Here is a 21,716-nt window from a genome sequence, read left to right on the forward strand (position 1 = left end):
GACTGACAGAGACCAAGGCAGAAAAAAAGATTAATACTGAGATTTTTGCTAGAGTGATATCCCTGACTTGAAATAAAGAGCTAAAAAGATCACAGATCCCTTTCCAGAAGCAGAAATAACTGAATGATCCTACTTAACATCCTATTGCACTACTGCTACAAGCATAATTTACTTAATAAGTTAGGATTTTTAATACATTTTAGCAATATTTTCATGAAAATAAATTAACATAAATTTTCTGTACTTAAAGGGAAAAGCTTTTCTAATCTAGAAATATTTACTGATACAGAATTCCTTAATTTCTGATTATACTGAATAGATGAGGCAATTGAAGATAAATGCAAATGGATGTCTAAAACTGAGTCCTCTGCCTTTTTTTAAAATGATGTTTAGGTACTGGAGTTGGATTGTATTTGTCCTGTCTTTAAAAAAAAAGCTTAAACATCTATCTTTATTGGTTAATTCAGGCATGGTCCTGCCTAGAGTTAAGACCAAAAAACCTTGAAAAACTATTGATGACATGTTTATTCCTATATTACCAAGAATATTGCTAAGTCTATCAGTTTATGTTTCTATATCCACCACTGATTTATCAGTACAGACAGTAGCAGCAAACAATATCATATTCATTAAACTAGTGAAAGAGATTACCTTGGGAAACAAAGAAAAGAACTAGTTGAAGCAAATGACCATTTGCCTGGCCTCTCTTCTGGAGGGTTGTTGAGTTCTTACCTATTTCAGGCAAAGCTGGTCCTACTGGGGCTGTGGTCAGTCCAGCAGGTTGGTTCATTCTGATCTTCAGTGGATGTGTGTGGATGGTCCTCAGATCATCTTCACTCCAGAGGACACAAGGAAAAGGAATCATTAGAGAGTTGAAAGTTCAGATTCAAGAGAGGATAGATAAAAACATTTATTCATAATATTTTAAGATTTGCTGAGCACTTTCCTTATGGCAATACTATGAGGCAGATAGTAAAAATGTCTTTATTTCCATTTTACAGCTGAAGAAGCTGATGTTCAGAAAACTTGCTCATGCTTGCATGTGGTAGGGAGTGTGTAGAAGAGAGCAGATATTCACCTGGGTTTCTTAATCCAGCAACACTATGCTTGGACTTTTGGGGCTATTCTCAGGCCATCCAAGAGCTACAGTATCACTATGGTCTTCAGCAAACACTAAAGACCTGGTTATTACTGGTCTAGGTTTGAGCATGGAGCAGACATGTGGACAGGAAAATCACCAGGTCACTTTATAGTACTTCCACTCCTTACCAGAAAAGGAAATCTGAGGCCAAGGAAATTAGCTCAAGTGGGTAAAATAATAAAGCAATTATTCCAGTGCAATTAACCATATTAATACTCTTTGATTCCAAGGACTAAAGGTGGTGATGACTGAAAACCTCAAAAGATTTAGCTCAGGAAAACTTTGTAAAAATTATTTACCTGAGCCCTGAATCAGTAATACACCTTTGCTTGTTTTTTTCCTCTCAAAAATGTATGTGTGACATCCACACTTTTTTCATAGAAAGGTAGATAGATTGAAAAATACACGAACAGACTGGTTGTAAGAAGCAATATTAGACAAGGAAGCAAGAGAGCACAGTTCTAGTCTCAAGCTACTTAACTCTATAGCCTTTGGAAAATTAACTTATCCAGCCTGAGTTGTAGTTACTTCAATTGTAAAATATCATTATTTATACCTGTACTGCCTATTGTATTGGATTGTTGTTGAGAATTGGAGATGTTGTATGTGAAACTACTTTGAAAGGTGTATAGAACTATATGAAGTGTTATTAGTATGGTTTCGCCACAACCATGCTCATTTCACATAACTGGCAACTGAAGCTTCCCTCTTCCTTGTTTGATACTTTCCTCTTTTTTGAATGTGCACCAGGGAGATATTCTAAATGTGATTTATATTTTCTGGATCTGTCCTTTTGTGTTGTAAGGAAGTTTTCATAGGAAACATTATATTGGAAAGTAGCCTAGGAGAATTAAGTCTTAAGTAACTCTCTCTCTCAGCCTTGGTTTCTTCCTGTCTTTCTTTTCCCTCTGCCTCTCCTTTTCTCCCTCTATCTCTCTCTGACTGTTTCTATTTTTCTCTCCATCAGCCTGCCTCTCTCTCTTTTTCTTTCTGAACCAAGACATAACCCCCACTCCTAGTTAGAGTTTCTAGGGAGACCACCCTTACTGGCAGTTATTCATTTAGTTGTTTATATTTGCTAATGATTTTGGAGATCGGTATAATTCCAAATGTTTTTTTTTTCTGTCCCTTAATATTCCTGAAATTCTGCTGGTCTTCTGAGTCAATGACCAGTCGTAACGACCAGTCAAAACTGAACTCTTTCCATCTGGCAGTAAACTTGGCAGAAGTTAAGTGGTGCATGCCATTGTGCTCATGCTGCTAGTGGAGTATCAGGTTGCTCAGAGTAATTGATACTCATGGTGGATTAGATATTACAAATTTGTTTCCCCAGGTTTCTGTTTTCCATCTAACCCAATTCAAATATGATCTCCCTCATCATAATTTGACCTGTAGCTTTCAATGGAGACTTTGTGAAGAATATATTAATGATTTCCAGAAAAAACATATAAGTATTCTATGTCTTAAAGCTCGGCAGAAGCCTTGATTTCACTGATGCTGATATCCTAACAATTTCAAAGTCTATTGTGATTATGTTTTCGTGAGTATGTATAGCAAGGGAAGTCTTGGGAGTAACCTTGAAGAGGTTTGTTATTTGTTTTCTCTTTATAACTGAAATTAAGTCTGTTAGTTATGTGCTAAACTAAAGTGAAAAGACTGCTGATGAGAGTCAGAAGACCTGGGATCAAGTATTGTGTGACTTTGGGCATGCCCTTTAAACGTTCTAGGCCTGACTTCCCTTATCTGTAAAATAAAGATGCTAGATGAAATGACCTTTAGAGCTCTCTAGATCTTATGAGCAAAATGTCCTTTGGTAATTTTTTTGTTTTGTTTTTTGGTGGGAATCATGATCTTGGTAATTTGTGGCTTTTACTTCGGGGAGATAAAATCAAGATAATGAAAAAAGGATTCTTGTTTTGTTGATTTGGAATGGATAAAGGTTATAATAATACATTTTAAACTATTTGTATCCTGCCTTTCTTTTGATTCTATACTAGATTTGAAATCTCAAGAGGAGACATGGAGATGAAAGACATATTCTAAACAATTTGAACTTGCATCTGGAAAAAAAAAAGCACTTCTAACTCACATATTCCTAGTTTTGTTCCATGATGACTTTTCCAGGAAAAATGAGTTACTTCAGTGTGCAAGCCATGGGAGAACCGCACCTTGTGAATTGCTTCATCCATTTCCTGGGCAGATTGTCATCTCTATTTAAACATGCCACTAGACCATTAGCCTCTGGCCAAAGCACACTAGAACACTGCCATCCAGAGAAGTGGAAGGACACTCAGAAGGGGCAGCACTGCCAGTTCTTTTAGGAGATTCTGATAAGCAAAACATGTCACGTCTGACAAAAGTTTGTATTAGGTACAGCAATGGGGGTAAAGGTGGCAGAGAGAGACAGAGAGAAAGGGACAATTCTGATGAATGTTGTGAGAATAAAATAAAGCCTTCTTTTTCTTTTTTTGTTATCGTCAGTCATTCTTCTGTTCGTTATACTTATAATTAAGATTAAGCCAATGTGAAGGATCACTTCCATTATTCAATTCCCTGAGGGAAAATTTGAGAAAACAAAGCTTCCGATACCTATTGAAATATTTTACCTCTAAGTTCTTGCTCTATACAGCCTACTCAAGTCTGTCCCTAAAATGCTTCCTTTGATGGTTAAGGGCTGTTCAGAAATGATCTTTAGCTCAGGTTTGAGCCTATGCATTAGAACTTAGCATTTGAACCTCACCTTCACTGATCCCTGCTTGTTTTCATCTGCATTAATGAATAACTATATTAAGGCAAATACGACTCCTCATGCTTATGATCAAGCAGTCAGTCAGTATCCAGGAAAATGCCTACTGGTCATTTAGCACTGAGCCATGACTAATAGGCACCTAAGTGGATGAAAGAGTAATGTTTCCAAGACAGAGAAAACTTATAAAAAAAATCAACATTTACAAGAAGCAACAATAAAATATTTCCCCCCCTTTTCTTTGTAGTACCTTCCATCTAAAGATCTTGTGCAGTTCCTTAAATATGAATCCTTTCATATGTCCTATGAAGAAAGTCAATAGTTCTGTCCCTAAGAATATTAAGAAGGAGGAAAGGAATGGATTAAACATTTGTCTTGCATCAGCTATATCCTAGGCACTCTGCTATGTGCTTTTTACAGATAGTATCTCATTTGATTCTCATGGAAAACCCCCTGTAAAATAGGTGCTCTTACTGTCCCCATTTTACAGTTGAATAAACTAGGCAAACTGAGGTTGAATAAATTGCCCAGGGTCTTATAGCTAGTAAATGTCTGAGGCAGGATTTGAACTTAGGACTCACGAAGGCCAGGCCCAGCACTCTATATACTGTATGACTTAGCTCCTTTACGACAGAAAAAATAAGAATTCATTGTCTTACTATGTGACGTAGTGGAAAGAGTTCTTAGATTTGGAGTCAGAATTTAGCTCTACTAGTTACTACATTGACCTTGGCCAAATCACTTAACTTTAGTGTGACATCTTTCTTCATTTTATGATTCAGGGAATAGACTAAATGATCTCTAAGGATGTTCCACTGTGCTCAGTCATCCTCAAGTAATGTAAGTCTTTCAAGTAACAAGAGGAGTTGAAGGTGTAGAAGGATAGAGGAGTTGAGGGGGAAATCCCTGTTTAGGTTTTCTAGTTAGAATATAAAAAAAGGATCTAAAATTTAAGTTGCTATCTTTAACCTGCATTGCCAAGAACAGCTACATCAAGCTTTTTTGGAAAGTTTTCCGAGAACACAGCTTCATGTTCTCCCACTGTGCTTTGGAAATGCAAATGATAAAATATGGCATTGGGTTTGACATTTGTCCCAACCTGCACTATAGTTTGAAGAATAAAATCCTGAAACAATGGCAACCATATTATCTTTGGCTTTTGGTGGTAGACTTGTTCCTGAAGAGCGATCTCTATTTGCTTGAGATGAATTAAGGAGTAAGGTAATTTATATAACATTCTGTGCTGTATATCCCAAGGGTTTGTCTTCATTTCAGTAACCTCAGCACACTTAAGAAAATGAGGCTCATTCCTGCTTTAGAAAGGGTGAAACATTTCAGGTGACTGGCTCATGAACTGTACCACCTGTATACCCATACCCATGCCTTTCTATTGGCTGGCTGTCCACCAGGCCTGGAATGTTCTGCCCAGTCTTACTTTTAATGGTGAGCTTCAAGACTCAGCTCAAGTCCATCTTCTGCAGGAGACTTTCCCTGCCCTCTCCCCTTTAATGGTTTCCTTTCTGAGATTACCTTCCAACTACACTTCATTTGTCTTGTATGTCCCTAGTTGTTTACATACTTGCTCCCTTAGAACACAAGCACATTGGCTATAGAGACTATTTTCCCCCCTTGTTTCCTTACCAATAAGCACAGAGTCTGACATGTATAACTGTTACTTAATAAGTGTTGATTGACTAACCCTAGAATAACGGAGTTTATTTTCTCGATCATCTCCCCAATCTAGTCACAGGGACTTTTCATTTTAGACTTTCTTTTCATTTATGAATATTAATGAAAGTTAGATGTGGCAGGTTAGATAATATAGATAAAAAATAACCTACATATCAAATTCATCACCATATTTTATAATAATTATTCAACACTCGGGCCTTAGGAATGAGGCCATGAACCTTCTACGTATACATGTTTAATCATTTAAGATTCAAGACTTCATGGAAAATAATCAGTAGTTATTAAAGACCTAAAATTTTCAGTTAATTTGACAATAAGTACCTACCCCCAGACCTAAAGGGGTGCCTCTTTTTCACTGTGTTCTCTTTGGTACAGTACACGCAGTACTTCAAGGTTTCCGTGATTTCATTGATGTGGGTTCTTCCTCTGCCGATACACATGACAATCTCTATGACCCATAACAGTTATTTTTCATGAGTTGCTGTGGCTAAAAAGAAATAATTATTTGGTGGCTAACCTTCTGGTGATAATCATCTCTGCACTGAGATAGCCTTGGGATTTTGCAATGGACAGTCAGTGACTGCCCCCCCTCCCCCAGTATATCCATCCAGCTTGGTAGTCTTGTCAAAGCTTGTATTCCATTGATATGGTGTTTGAGAATCTGGCTCCACACCACAATGAAATGTCAGAATGGGGATCATAGTGGAAAGTAGACACTTAATAGGGCTTTGCTTTGTGCATGCCCAGGCCTCCAGGTACCCATATAGGAGACACTGAGGACCTGCTTCTTAGAGAAAAAAGCCTGCATTCCCCCACCATGTGAATGGGAACAGTCTCTTTTCTATTTGTTGCATCTGTGGAACAAGCTGCATTTTGAAAACCTGCAAACTAGAATGATGCTTCTTTTCTTTCTGGTTGAGTCCAGAAAGTGTGAAGGTTTTGTTTACCTCAATGTTGGTACCATGAGCTGAGCAAGATTTAGGGAAGGCCTCCCTTGCTCCCTTTGAGGCCCCATGTCCCCGAGAATCACTTTTGGGATTTTGTTTGTCTTTTTCAGTTCTTGGTGCTGGAGAACTTGAGCCAACATAACCTTATGGGCAAGATTCCAGGTGTCTCCTACAAGGGTGCCTCTACATTAAGTGATCTGGACATGTGCAAAGTAAAGCCCTGTTACATATACATATTGCATCAATGTAGGCATATAGACATAATAATAAAATAACAATAGAATGATAATAAAATAAGCAAAATAATATTTTATAGTACTTTAAATTTTACAAAACATGTTATCTCATTTGATTCTCACAACAACCCTGTGAAGTGTATACTATTATCATTCCCACTTTACAAATGAGGAAGCAGACTGAGGAAGAGGAATGACTTACCATGGTTATAATGCCAATTAGTGTCAGGGGCAGGTTTTGAACTTAGGATTTCCTGACACCACAGACAACAAAGACACATTCTAAAAGGCTTGCCATGTAAGCCTTCTCATCTTTCTTCCTTTGGAGAATTTGACTCTTCAAGTAATGCAATTCAAATTTATATCTTTTGCCTCTCAAAAAATTGATGATGATGATGATGGGGCCAGTCATCTAGAGTGAGAGATGACCTATGGACAAACCTCTAAACTACATTGGTATCCAGTCAATGTCGAAAGATACAGAGGAAGGCTCCTAGCACATTGGACAGATACTTTATGGAAAAGTAACAAGAGTACGTGGAGGAGTTATCAAGAATGTGCATGCAGGTATTATTTAGAATGTTTATTGATGGAAAGAGTTTTGACATGGATGATATCTTGGATCCATCTGATTACTGAATTATTGGAGGAGATAGATGTATTCATGTGAGTCATATTTAACAAGAATTGAGTAGTGGCCTCACTAACGGGGTCTTATGAATCAGTTTAAAAAATAGTCCTATAATGGGAGTCAGGAGTTTTAGGATGTAATCTCAGCTTTGTTTCTACTAGTATTGTGTATATATGTATATATATGTATGTATATATATGTATGTGTATATCTATATCTATATCTATATCTATATCTATATCTATATCTATATGTTGAGCCCTTGAAGGTGTAGTTGTTTGCTGACATTAAAAATAAACACAAATTATGTTTTGTTTCAGCAACAGGAAAACAACTTTTTAATATGCAGGAAGAAATTAAGCTTTTGCTTCATCAAGCATGATTACAATGTGTCTTTCATAAAATCTTCGGAGTCCACATGTCGTTTTATAATTATAAAATTTTGCTACATGGCAAGTTCAGTGATAATTGCTTGCCTTCTTTTTGAAATTAGTACAATAGATGAAAGGGATATTAGAGGAAGTGAGGGATGATGATCTATCAATCTCCATAATTTTTCTGTGGAAGAGAGGAATCATTAATTAAGATTAAAAGAAATACGTGATTGTGGTATATCAAAGGACCAGTGAAGCAGTCACCTGAAGAATATGAAGTCCCCAAGAATTAATCCAATACTAATTTGTTTAAAATAATGTCTAATTCAAAGCAAACTTTATTCTCCAGATGGATAAGTATTAGTGTTCTAGAACGAAAGCCTCAACAGATGAAGTTTATACCCATCTCCAATGGGTATAAAGCACTTAGTACAGTATCCGTCATATTGTAGATGCTTAATAAATGTTTATTGATTGATTAATTGATGTTATCATTCTTATTCTCCTTTAGGGAACCTTTTTTGTATGCCTAGTTCTTTCATGCCTCAAGGCCCCCCTGCTCTTCCTGTGAGTCAGAACTTATAACAATAGAAATAAGACCCCCTTTGCTCTTTTAAGTATAACATTTACATGTAAAGACTTTTGTGGACATGAGGTATCAGAAGCTTCTGTGTGGAGGAGATATTTGAGGGGAGGTTTAGTGAAGACTTCAAGACTTATTTTTTATGATTGGGTACCTTTCTGTTGCCACCTTGTCTAGCCCCCATATACCAAATGGGAGTTTCTCCTCCATAGACTGTGCTCCTGAAATCATGGTTGACCCATTTACTTCTCCTACTAAAGTACCCTACCAAAGTCCTCCAAGGTGCTACGCATCACTCTCACAATGAATATATTTTTATTCTGAGCTAAACAAACACCAAATAAAATGGGCATATCCATGAACAAAGTAGAACAGAAAAAGAAGATTGTATGTGAAACTGCAGATCTCTATTGTGTTGTAATTAAATAATAATAGCTAAAGTTATACAGCTTTACGATGTGACAGGTATTATGCTAAATGCTTTACAAATATTATCTCATTTGAACCTTACAAAACCCCTGGGAGGTAGGTGCTAATGTTATCCCCCCAGAAACTTAGTGACTTGCCTAGGGTCATACAGCTAATAAGTGTCTGAAGCTGGATTTGAACTCAGATATTCCTGATTCAAAGTCTGGAAGTCTATGCATTTCACCACTTAGCTGTGGACAGCTTACCTTCCTTTTTAAATATACAGTAAATGAAGCCGGTAGCTTTCAATGCTGACCTGCTTCTCTGTGCTTCTATCGGGCCTTTCTTCTGTAGTCTCTGTATTTAGAAAGAAATGCCTCCATGACTTCCTTTTTGTTTGATTATCCTATCACTATCCCCTTTTGCCCACCAACCCCCACACTCCATTAATTAGAAGGCACACGTGTGTGAACATGTGCACACACACACACACACACACACACACACACACACACACACACACACACACACCCTTGTAAAACAACTTGCATGGTTCACTGTTTTGGAATATCATTACAGTGGTTGGCTATCTCAGGAGCAAATCTGCATACCAAAAATTACAATGCAATTTCATTAAGCCATTGAGTTTGGTATAAGTTTATGAACTAGGTTTCTACTTTCATGATGGAGGAGAGATGGTAGTTTTTCATAGAATTTAAGATCTGAAGGCATTTTAGATGTTCTCTGGGCCAAACCTCAAATCCTACAGTTGAAGTTGTGAGACCCAGAGAAGGGAAATGACCCACCACTCTAGACCCAACTGGCCGAATCAGATTTCAGTGCCACATGTCCAGAATCCCAGTCCAATGCTTCATCCTATTTTACTCTTCCAACTGCAGCCCCGAGGATCTTTTTCTTGCCACCCACAGGATCACTGAAGAAGGGAACTCCACTCAGTCTGGGTCAGCTCCCACTGTAGTTCCAGGATGACGTTACTTTCCTTTCAACTACCTGGATCCCTGACTCAGCAACAGACCAGAATTCTGCCCATAGCATTTCCTTGAATTCTAAGAATATGTTTCTCTTTCCTGGAAAAGAGCCCTAAGCAATGATCTAAGAGAGGCTTCTCTGTGCCCACCTTCCTCCCACCAATCCTGGCATTATTCAGTCCATTTTTATCTCTCACTTGGGTTCAGTTTCTTGAAAAAACTCCAAGCTTCACAATTCCACCAACCTCAGTAAGCTATGGTGGCCTGGAACTCATGTTATGTCTGGATAAACATCACTACATAGAATCCAAATTATTCAGTAATTCAGTTCCCAGGCAGAATAGGACTATTCACAAACACTCAGGTTGACAGAATGTTAGGGACTGCATAGTTGTAAACAGGTGAGGCCTATTGGAGGTACTCATCCTTCAGTCCTCAGCCAGGTTAACTTTGCTCAGATGATCTGAACCGCATCAAACACACACAGAGTGAGTCCATACTGGAAGTGATGCACCTGGAGGTATATGAAGGATCTGGAAAAAAATAGCAGATCTCATTTCTCCTCTCCAAAGATGATTGAGAACATACCAGTAATTATCACCCAAAAGGCACCTATGTCTGCACAACGTTAATGAAAATGATTTACACTTTTGCAGAGGGCATCCTTAATGAAGACAAAGTTGGCAGGCTTTTGTAAATGAAATTCTCAAACAGACTATACCTTTACAGTCACACAATTACTGAAAGGAATGGAGAATATCCAAGATCCTACTGTGCTTCTTGTTTGTAGATTACAAAATAGTTTTTACTTGGTAGAGGAGAATACAACTTGATGTCCCTGTTCCAACAAACCAGAAGCTATTTCCCAGGAATGTCAAAATCATACAGGACCTTGAAAGATGTAATAGTAAAGATAACTCTTTTGAGAGACCCTGTGACTACAAATGTCAAGTAAGACAAAAACAAGGAGATGTATACTCCCCAAAGGTATTTGTCATTGTCATGGAGTAAGTCCAGTATAGAACTCAAATGGAAGAGGGATACCAGATGGTCATATTTGTAGATGAAATTATAATGATTTAAATAAACCTAGGAATATTGTAGTGCCTACTAAATGAGATTCTTAATTCCTCAAAAGAACTTGGACTCATTTTCCTCATGGGGAAAAAAAGTGGATGAAGAATTTTTATTGTTCATGTTAATGATAAATTATTAGAGAGATAGCCCATAGAATTGTCCCATTAGTTGGCATATACCTATGCATATATATACATGGATATATATGTATATGTACACATACAAACATAGATATATCCATTCATCCATTTATCTTGGACAGACACTGAATGTAGATAATTGGACAATTAGTAGGAATATAAGTGAGCAGGCTGGATTACACAGTGCTTTTAATGATCCTAGGCTTGTCCTTCAAAGAGCCTTCTTCTTCTTCTTACCTAGTTAAGGCCTCTGCTCCCACCCAACCATAACTCTTTTCTCACCTGAAACTGCTACCCATACCCAGGAAGAGACCTGCTGTCTTGCAACTGTGACAACTCCTTTTTGCCTTGAAACTGCAATCTGTAACTAGGTAATGGAATTGCCAAATGGCCCCTAGCACTACACCCAGTGCTAGCACAGGGGGTATTTGTAAATTTTCTCCTGACCAGGTGTTCACTTCCCTTACCATATTGGGGCACTGACATCTCTACTGTCTAAAAGCCCACAGTTGTGGAGTAAAAGCAAGGACTTGCTAGAGCTGTCCCCCCCCCCCCCTAAGCTAGCCAAATACCTTTAAAACATGACTCTAAACAAATTCTGGAGCTACAGAACCCACAGAATGATGAATTGAAGCAAATCTCCAGCCCAAGACAGCCTGAAACATCAACAGGAAGCATCTGTTGGGACAGGCTGGGAGCAGAGCACAGTCTAGTATGAGCCACGCCAGCACAGACAGGACTTGAATAGGCCTCAGGGGGATTGAATCACTAGCACTTCTGGTGGTTTCCATACTTTACAATCCCAAAATGCTGAGGAAAATTGGAATAACATGCACATTCAATTTGATATGCAAATCTATCTAACACTACAAGAAAGTAGGGGAAAGGGGATAAGTAGGGGTGGGTGGGTAAGGGAATGATGAAAGGGGGGCAAATAGGAGGAGAGGGTAATTAGAATTAAAACACTTTTGAGGAGGGACAGGGTCAAAAGAGAGAACAGAATAAATGGGAGGCAGGATAGGATGGAGGGAAAATATAGTTACTCTGTCACAATATGACTGCAATGGAAGTGTTTTGCATAGCTACGTATGTATAACCTATATGGAATTGCTTGCCTTCTTAGTGAGGATGGGTGGGGAGGGAGGGATGGAGAGAAGGTAAAACTCAAAGTTCTTAAAACAAATGTTAAAAATTGTTTTGGCATGTAACTGGGAAATAAGACACACAAGCAATGGGGTATAGAAATCTATTTTGCCCCACAAGAAAATAGAGGGGAAGGGGATAAGAGAAGGGAGGGGTGTGATAGAAGGCAGGGCAGATTGGGGGAAGGGATAATCAGAGTGCATGCTGTCTTGGGGTGGGCAGAGGGGAGAGATGGGGAGAAAATTGGAACTCAAAATCTTGTGGAAGTGAATGTTGAAAATTAAAAATTAATTTATTAAAATTTTAAAAAAGCCCACAGCTGGTGTCATTTCCTTCAGGCTATGCTCCTGGCCAGCTCCCATCCCAGTGTCTGAAGAACTCTCTGATCTTCTAAATTGTCCTAGGCTGGAAAAATGACTCACTTTGACCTTCTATTGGTCATGCTACTTGATTTGATATGTTTTTAAAAGTTGTTTAATAGGAAATGTTAGGAGAGCTAGGGAAAAATGCTCCTTCATCTTGCCATCTTGTCTCTTTGGACTTTCTTTGTACTCCTAACATTTAGTATTTTGCTTTGTATTTAGTTAACACTTAATAAATGCTAGTTGATTCTTGACTGAAGTGACTGTTAATCATGGAATACCACAGTTTCTGAAGAATTAAAGTTGAAGTCCACCCAAAGGGCAAAGGAGAGGTGACTGGTGCATGTCAGTAGGCTACTTCTATAGTACCAAGGACAAATGAAGTCATTGTAAAGATATCATTAGAAAGATTTACATGCACACACACACAAATATAATATATAAATATATATATATATATATAAATATATATATATTTAGATACAAAAGTGGGCTGGTCATGTAGCTGAGTGAGGGATAAGCGATGAACAACTTGCATCCTCCATTGATACCCACAAGAGATATAGAGGATGGCCCTTCCCATTTGGGTAGACCTTTTATGAATGATTTATAGTAGAGACTTGACAAGAATTGGAAATATGTGAATAGGTTGACATCTATACAATTGGAGGGAAAGTATTTTCTTAAACTGATGGGGGTACTCATGGTTTTGAATGGGTAAACTGAAATATTAGAGGTATTTGGGTGAACCTTCTTCTTTTAAAATTCCCAGACATATAGTTGGAGACTCTATTTTTTTTTTCTGGTTTACTTGATCAAGTAGATTCTTGGTAAATTGTTACGATCTTTGAATATTTTGGTGTGGGCAACAATTGGGTTGACCCTGTCATTTTCTGAACCTTAAGTTTGAATATACACACACACACACACACACACACACACATATATATATATATATATCTCAGACTCTGAGATGATTCAGAATATGTGAACCATGCAAACAACAGGTAAACATTGATTTAATCCTTAGAAGCAGCAAGGTGCAAAACTATTAAATATTGCCGAATATAGGTAAACAAGCAAGAGTACTGAGTTGTTGGGACCTGTTGATTGGCTGCAGATTTTATATTTTGCTCAAGTTAATTTTGAATGTCTGTAGCTAGAATGCATATCGTGCCCAGACACTTGGGAAAAGCAAAGTTGAAATTTCTTTCCTGTTTATAACAATTTAACCAGCTATATTGAAAGAGGTGTGTTGTGTTTGGCTCCTTTTGAGAATTACAACTAATCCTGTACCTTGTCATTCAGTGATACGGGAAAAACAAAACCCCAAGCAGACACTGCTGCTGACACAGCATCGCTATCTGCCAAAGATTCAGGCTCCAGGAGGAAAGTACCCAGTCTTGGGTCTCAAAACACATATCCCTTTGCTGTGGACAAATGAAGACTGGCAGTTTGGCAAACACACCCAGGAAAATTACTCCAGTGTGTCCAACATACTGGAATATGGTGACTGGCATGTGCCAGCCAGCAGAGGGCAATGGTACATAGCACTGCTTTGTTAATGTTGTAGTCAACTTTAAACCAATTTTATTAAAAAGATTTCATAGAATTTTAGCATTGGAAGGAACCTAAGAAGTCTTCAAGTCTCTCCTTCCTTTCTTGTTTTAAAGATGACAAAATTGTGACCTGGAGAGATTAAATGACTTTAATAGTCATTAGCTATTGATACTGAAATATGTACTGTGTCACTGTCCTCTGTACTTCAGCCCTTTCAATGGCTTCTCTTCAGACTAGTACTTTTGGGGATTGTAGCTGAATAGAAATGTGATCCTGGGGGAGAAGTGAATGAAGCTATGAGGAGGCAGATGAGGGTTGACACAAGCATGTCTTGAGAGGGATTTTAACACTGAGAAGCTTGCCCTCCTGAGAGTCTTCAATGTGTCCTTGTAATCTTCTTCAGGGAAATGACCAAGACTCTCATTTTCCTTTCTGGATCGTTGTACTTTGTGTGGCTTAATGCTGTTGAAATGAGGTTCGTGTTAGGTTTTTTGATTTTTCCTGTTCAGCTCTTGGTGTTGTGTCAATGGACATGCAACAAAGCAACAGAGTAATTGGTTTATTGTGTAATAGAGTTTTCTTCAGGGCAATGCAAAAGCCTGAGCGCTAAGCCTTAAAAAAATCATCTTACAAAGGAGGCATTAAGTTGTGAAACTGCTTATACAAGGCTGTTTTCAATATTTAATGTTTCTTAGCTTCACTCATGGGACACCTAGGAGGCATAGTGGGTAGAAGTAGAGCTCTGACTAGTCTTCTGAGTTCAAATTTAGCCTCAGACACTTTGTATCTATGTGATCCTGGGCAAGTCACTTAACTTTGATTGCCTCAGTTTCCTCATCTGTAAAATGAGTTGGAGAAGGAAATGGCAACCCCCTCCAGCATTTTTACCAAGAAAACCCCAAATGGGGACACAAAGAGTTGGATGGGACTGAAAACAATCAAACAATAATGACTTTCCTTTGGTCTTCTAAGTACCGTGGTTACCCTCCTCTTTTTAAAACCCTTGAAAAACAACTTGTTGGATAGAATTACACCTATAGAACTAGAGATTATTAGAGTAGGAGGAGATCTTAGAGATGATTTTGATGATTATTTTTGAATCCCTCATTTCACAAATGAGGAAACTGAAGCCCTGAGAGTGGAAGGAATTTGCTGAAGGTCACAGAACTAGTTCATGCCTGAGCCCAAAATAGAACCCAGGGTTCCTAGTTGCTGGCTCAGGACATCATGCATCTTCCCTGAGGCTACTACATCACTTCTTTATTCACCGGTCTTATGACATATAGTGCATATTTTCCCTACCATGTGGAAACTTTTATAGTGAAGTTTAAAGCCTTTGGCTTAGAATTGATCATTTAGGGCATAAGCTTGGATTGTGTTACTGAAAGCCACAAATTCTTCAAGGAGATTTGTTGCAAGGTTGTATTGTCACCAGGGGACACATTGCAAACCTAGAATGTATCTCATCTAAGTTAATTTATATAGAAAAACCCAACAAACACATCTCTATATCTTCAGACGTGGTACTTGTTGGTCATCTCAGAGCCAAAAAGCAGGGAGCTGGTGCCACATTTTCAAATGTGCCATGGGAAAGGACTTTGTATCATTTTTAATACTTCCTAGTGTAGCCTGGGAGGGCATGCAACACCTCATGCCCTTCAGTGTTTCAAAGTGATTTAATCCTTGGTCACCTAGCTAGTATGTTTTGGAACAAGAATTTGAATTCAGGTTCTTTTGACTCCAAGTCCATTTCTTCTATTATAATGACTCAACAGGGGACCTCAACTAAGTTGTTCTTTTTAGGGTACCTGTTCCTCTCAGGGGAAATTACACAAAAAAATCCCACTTTCCATTTCACTTCTATTTCACTGTCCTTTGATCTGCAGAATTTTTTTGACGACTGGTTAATAATCCTCAAGATAGAAAATAATGATTCACTTCTCCGTGGCACTTTAAGATTTAAAAAGCACTTTCTTCACAATATCCTTGAGAGGGCAGCAATGCAAATGTCATTAACCTCATTTTACAGAGGAATAAAATTGAGTTTCAGAGAAATTAGGTGACTTACTCTTGGTCACATAGCTAGTGTGTGTGTCGAAACAAGAATTTGAATTCAGGCCTTTTGGTTCCGTGTCCGTTTCTTTTATTATAATGGCTTAAGATATGATATGCTTTCTGCAATAAATTCTTCACTGCTGCCTAAAATTTAAACTGGGTATATCTTGCCAAGGCTGAAAGTGTAGCTGCCTCTCACAAGTTCAAGCTTACTTGTAATAAGTAATGAAAGTTTGACTTGCTCCACTTTCTACTTAGACCTGTTTACCCCTTCTAAGGCAGTTTGGCAGATCCCTGCTCTGAGAGCTTACCATTTTTGTGCTGGAGTCTATGCAGGCACCTGATTGACTTCAGTCCCATTGCAGCCTAGAATTCCTGAGTCCAGGAAAACCACTAGCCTCAGCCTCTCCAGTGGCAGCAGTTACAGGTGTACTCAGGTCTACGGAGCAAATTTTTTTTTTACATCTAGTGCTCTATAAAAAGGTTAACTGGTGCCTTTTAAAAATGCAACTGTCACCGCATTTTCTTGTGTTGACAATTTGAAACTATGCTTAATTTTGATGAAACAAAATCCAACCATGCAGACATAAGGGCCCATTTTGGTTAAGGCTAAGGCAAGACCAAAAAAAAAATAATAACCCATGTCTTAGTGGTGGCACAGGGCAGCTGAGACTCATCTGTGATGGTTTGTATGGGGAAGTTAGAAAACAAACTCATTCTTTTGGTGAAGAATTAGGATAAGCTGCTGAAACAGGTTCCAGGTCAAGGGGATATTAATGGACGCATCTGAAAACCAACAAGTAAACTGAGACCAATCTATTTCAGTTTAACTTCCATCGTGGCTAGGTTCTTTTGGGCAACAATCTTGGTTATGTTTCAGAAGCCATATTCCACATGTGTTCATGTCTTCCGTGTAAAACTGACAATTCTTTAAATAATGATGCAAATACCCTTAACCATTGCAAGAAGTATTTTCTGATTTCTTTTCAAATTTTTAGAAATCAAAGCTCTGAGATTGTATCATAGTCAGTCTAGTGTAGGACAGTAGGTTTTATCATAAAACTTCAGTTTGACATCTTCAAGTTTCTGGTAATAAACAGTAAGGATACAGAGATCTACCTTCCCCTGAAAACTTGCAAACAGATATGGCAGGGTGGAATAATCACTGGATTTGTAGACAAAGCACCTGGCTTCAAATTGTACTTCTGTCACTTATTAACTATGTGATCTTGGGTAAGGCATTTACCTTTCTAGTACTATATCCTAATCTATAAAATGAATAGACTCTACCAAGCAGCCTTTGAGATCACTTCTAGCTCTAAATCTGATATTCAGTTGACAACTGCTGAGAGTTTTTGATAGACGGACTCTTTTCTTTCTAATCTAGTCTAAAATAGTAGCACTGTAGACTGAACTGTTCATGATGATTGTGTTTTGCTTTGCAAGATATGATTTGTGGGTTTTATTAAATATGTTTGTAATGATAATTATAATTCCACTGATAGGTAATGAATTGAATAGACAATATTGACTAACCCTTACACCCTGACTTTCACTTCTACATGAAGTTTCTTCACATTAGATTTCATATTTATTTGCTAAAGTGGGTTTATTACTTCTGCTACATTTTACCTTACACTATTACATCAGAGTATGTGTGCATTGGGGGCTGCACTCTTAAATGGGAACCTTGTCATTATTTTTCTTTTAAGTGGCACAGATTCAATATCCCACATATTTCCTGTTTCCTCCACCTCCATCTCATCACCACTTCCTTACTGCTTCACTTTTTAGACAACTTTCCACATTGCATCTACTTATGGGATGTGGGATAGAAAGAAACTCTTTAGTAAGGGCTTATAGTATGTGCTTATTTTTATGTGTGTCTCAACTGTATAAACAATAGTAAGTTTTCTTGAAATAAAGTTTAGATTCTTTGTGAAGATGTTTCTTGTAGAAAAAATAAAGAAATTTAAATAGCCTCCCTTGACTACCAGACAAGATCAAGAATTGATCTTGCTTCCTGCCTGTGGGCAGGACTACTCCTTCCCCACTTTCCATTTCTTGGGCAGGAATTGTCAATGAAATCTATACTAGCATTGCTTCTGTGAAGGGTTGGGCAGTCTATTGCCTTTGGCTCTGCACCCAGTAGACTACCTAGGTCAAAACTCCCTTCTCTCACTACCCCTCCTTTCTTCCTCAAGCCAATCCATGTCAATTCATTGCTCCTGGGTCCCATCTTTTCACTGAACCATCTGAAACCCGTTCTACTATTAATAAACTCCCTTTCCTATTAGACGTATGCCTTTTCCCTCAGAATTACTTTGCAATATTTTGTATTTAATTTTTTATATATTTGATTCCCCTTGTTGAACCCAAGTTCCTTGAGAGCAAGGACTGTTAAATTTTTGGTGGATGTCCTCAGTGCCCAACACATCGTAGGTCCTTAATAAATGCTTGTTATATTGGAAAACAGATCCACACAATTCCATAAAATTCATTTCCCTTGCACTGACCAATAAGAATTGATTTAATAAAATTATTATTGCTACTTTATCAGTTCATATTTTAATGAAGTGTGGGGTATACTTACTTGTATAACTGTAGTTTCTCTATTTAGATTATTTGGTAATTTTACAATCTTAAAATTTTAACTATTTTACTTGGTTACTTTGAAGGATCCATCATTTAATTTGTCATTCTCTCCCACCATGCAATCTGATTCCATTCAAATCAACAGGCCTTTATTGCTCACCTATCTACATGCAAAGTACTAGCAGTACGAACATGAAAAGAAAACATTCCTTGTTCTCAATAAACTCAAAGAAAGGAATAACATACACAAACACATAAATGCAAAATACATACAAGGTGTTATCAATACAAATACTTTATATTGCAAAGTATTCAGCTAAGTTGGAAGAACACGAATGATTGAAGTGATCAGGAAATGCCTATGTAGGAGCTGACACTGAAGTTGGGCCTCAAATTTAGCTTTGGAATCCAAGAGGCACAAGTGTGAAGGGAGAGCATTCCATTAGAGTGTGTGTGTGTGTGTGTGTGTGTGTGTGTGTGTGTGTGTGTGTATGTGCACATGTGTACAAGAGCATGTTGGCAGAAATGGATTGTTATATATAGAGCAAGTAGATTAGGATAGCTGGAATATAGAGTTTGTGAGGGAGAGTAATTTGAAATCAGCCTGGAAAAAATAATTTGGATCCAGATTGTGAAGGCTTTTAAAGTTAAATAGGGAAGTTTATATTTTATACTAGAAGCCACAAGGGGCTATTAAGGTATATTGAGCGAGCGAGTGACAGTGACAGATACCTTAGAAATATCTATTTGATAGCTGTATGGAAGACAAGTTAGACAGGAGAGAGGCTTGAACCAATTAGATGATTGTATTAGTCTGGGCAAGAAGCTATAAGCACCTGATCATGGTAGGTGGTCCTAGCAGGACAGAGAAGAGGACAAAAATGAGAGATTTTTGTAGAGACAGACTCAATAAGATTCAGAAAGTTATTGGATAAAGGGTGTGAAGTAGAATGAGGAGTTGAGAATGACTTCTAAGTTTTGAACCTGGGTAGCTGGAAAGGCGATTTTGCCCTTGATAGAAATAGAACATTAGCATTTCAATGCTGAATTTACAGTGAGAGGCAGACAAAGTAAATACTTGCTAACTGAAAAAAAAAAACTAAAGAAGCAAAAAAAGGAAGTAAAATATGTAATAGACAGTATTGGATTAACATATACTCATTTTCTATTCTATCATGTCTATGGAAATGCTATTTTCCCCCCTTCTCATGCTTATTAAGTGCAGAATTTTTTTTAAAGTGTGTTTCAAGGGGAACAATAATGAATTTGTGTTTGTGACATGCAACTGGAGATGCTCCTCAAAGGTCATGTGGGGCCAGAGCTCAGGAGAGAGATGAAGACTGAATTTGAAGATATGAGTCTTCAGCAAAAGGATGACAATTAAACACATAAAAGCTGATGAAATCACAAAGGGAGACTGTAGCAAGAAGACAAAATAAAACCCAGGCTAGATCCCTGCTGTACACCCATTCTAGGTACCAGAAGATTCATGATCATCCAGGAAAGGAGACTGAGAAAGACTGGTCAGGAAGGAGGAAAAACTAATATCATTAAAACCCAGAGAAGAGAGAGTATCCTGTAAGGAAGAGGGGACCAACAGTGTTGGAAACTATGAAGAAATCAAGAAGGAACAAGACTGAAAATAGGCCTTAAGGTTAGGAATTAAGAGACTACTAGTTGCTTGGGAAACCACAGTTTCAATTAAGTTGTGAAGTTAGAGCACAGATTGCAATTGATTAAGAGTTGAGTGATAAGGAAATAGCAATGAAAATAGATAGCTTTCTCTAGGAGGTTGACTAAGGGAGGAGAAATACAGCATTATATTATCTTCAGAGGATGGCAGGGTCCAGTGAAGTTTGTTTTTTAAACAATGGGAGAGATCTGGGCATGCTTGCAGGTCTAGATAAGGATCCAGTGGATAATGGGAGATAGATTAGACCAGGGGTGGGGAACCTATGGCTTTGAAGCCACATGTGGCCTTCTAGGTCCTCAAGTGTGGCCCTTTGACTGAATCCAGACTTCACAGAACAAATCCCCTTAATAAAAGGATTTGCTCCGTAAAACATCGACTCAGTCAAAAGGCTTCACCCAAAGACCTAGGAGACTACATGTGACCTCAAGGCTGCAAGGTCCTCACCCCTGGATTAGATAAAAAGAGAAGACTTAATAGAACAGACTTGCTTCCAAGGGAGCTCAAGGTTCCCTTGGGCACAGGTAGAGGGTTGGCTTTAATAATAAAGAGATGATTTATCACTTCCTTCAAGTCTAGAGGAAAGAATGGGGGATAATATTGAGGGAATTTGATCTGTAGAATTGTGCAGAAGAAGTAATTCATGAGGATTGGTCTCAATTTTCTGGGTAAAGATGCTAGGTCTTCTACTGTGGGGAATGGGGAGGTGAAGGAGGAGGTCAACAAGGTTTGAGGAGAGAAGAAAATGTTTGCATATGGGTGTGGTACTGTGGTGTGCAATGTTGTTTTGCCCATGTAGGTTATATGTGTCTACATGGGTCTGTTTAGATGTGGCTTGCAGGAAAGTAAGAATAAATATCTCTAGTCTCCTCCTTACCACCCCCTTCTCCAAGAAAGACTTTAATTTCTGCCAGCAAGGAAAGCAGGAGTTTGGGACTAGAGACTGACAACTCTGCTCTCCTCAGAAAGAAGGGGTACTAGGCCAGAATTATATCTATCTACTCCCTTAAATATTGTTAGTCTAGAAGAAATGGTTTTTTATTTCAGACTGAACTCCTGATCTTTAACCCTTAATGGGGAAGGAGTGCCTTAAGTTATAGAAGGCTTCACTTGATTCCCACCAAATGCCAGGTCTACAATGAACACATATAGTAAATAATGAATAAACTCATTTATCCAAACTAATAGCAAAACAATCATCATAGAAAGTATGCATGGGAGAAAATATACCAGTTGATACAAAGTAAATGAGTTCTCCCTTTGGGAGTGAGGTAACAGCTCAAACAAGAGGAATTCCCAGATCTTACCCAAAGGGAAATTTCCCAGAGTCTCTAGTATAGTATGCTA

The 21,716-nt window shown here is 38.1% G+C and overlaps 2 long non-coding RNA genes across 4 annotated transcripts in view; one reads left to right on the forward strand and one right to left on the reverse strand.

Moving 5' to 3' along the window:
• LOC140501631 (uncharacterized) overlaps positions 1-3,621 on the forward strand; it is a 61,375-nt gene extending 57,754 nt beyond the window's left edge. Inside the window, exon 3 of the long non-coding RNA XR_011966276.1 lies at positions 3,139-3,621. This is a non-coding gene — a long non-coding RNA (uncharacterized lncRNA). The remainder of the gene's footprint in view (positions 1-3,138) is intronic.
• Positions 1-21,716, reverse strand: part of LOC140501630 (uncharacterized) — a 98,486-nt gene that overhangs the window by 35,265 nt on the left and 41,505 nt on the right. For all 3 annotated transcript variants that reach the window (XR_011966274.1, XR_011966273.1, XR_011966275.1), the window contains exons 2-4: positions 5,905-6,066; positions 4,138-4,217; positions 733-831 (exon numbers count right to left, since the gene is read on the reverse strand). This is a non-coding gene — a long non-coding RNA (uncharacterized lncRNA). The remainder of the gene's footprint in view (positions 1-732; positions 832-4,137; positions 4,218-5,904; positions 6,067-21,716) is intronic.

Source organism: Notamacropus eugenii, chromosome 4, assembly GCF_028372415.1.
Source record: "Notamacropus eugenii isolate mMacEug1 chromosome 4, mMacEug1.pri_v2, whole genome shotgun sequence".
Classification (NCBI taxonomy): Eukaryota; Metazoa; Chordata; class Mammalia; order Diprotodontia; family Macropodidae; genus Notamacropus; species Notamacropus eugenii.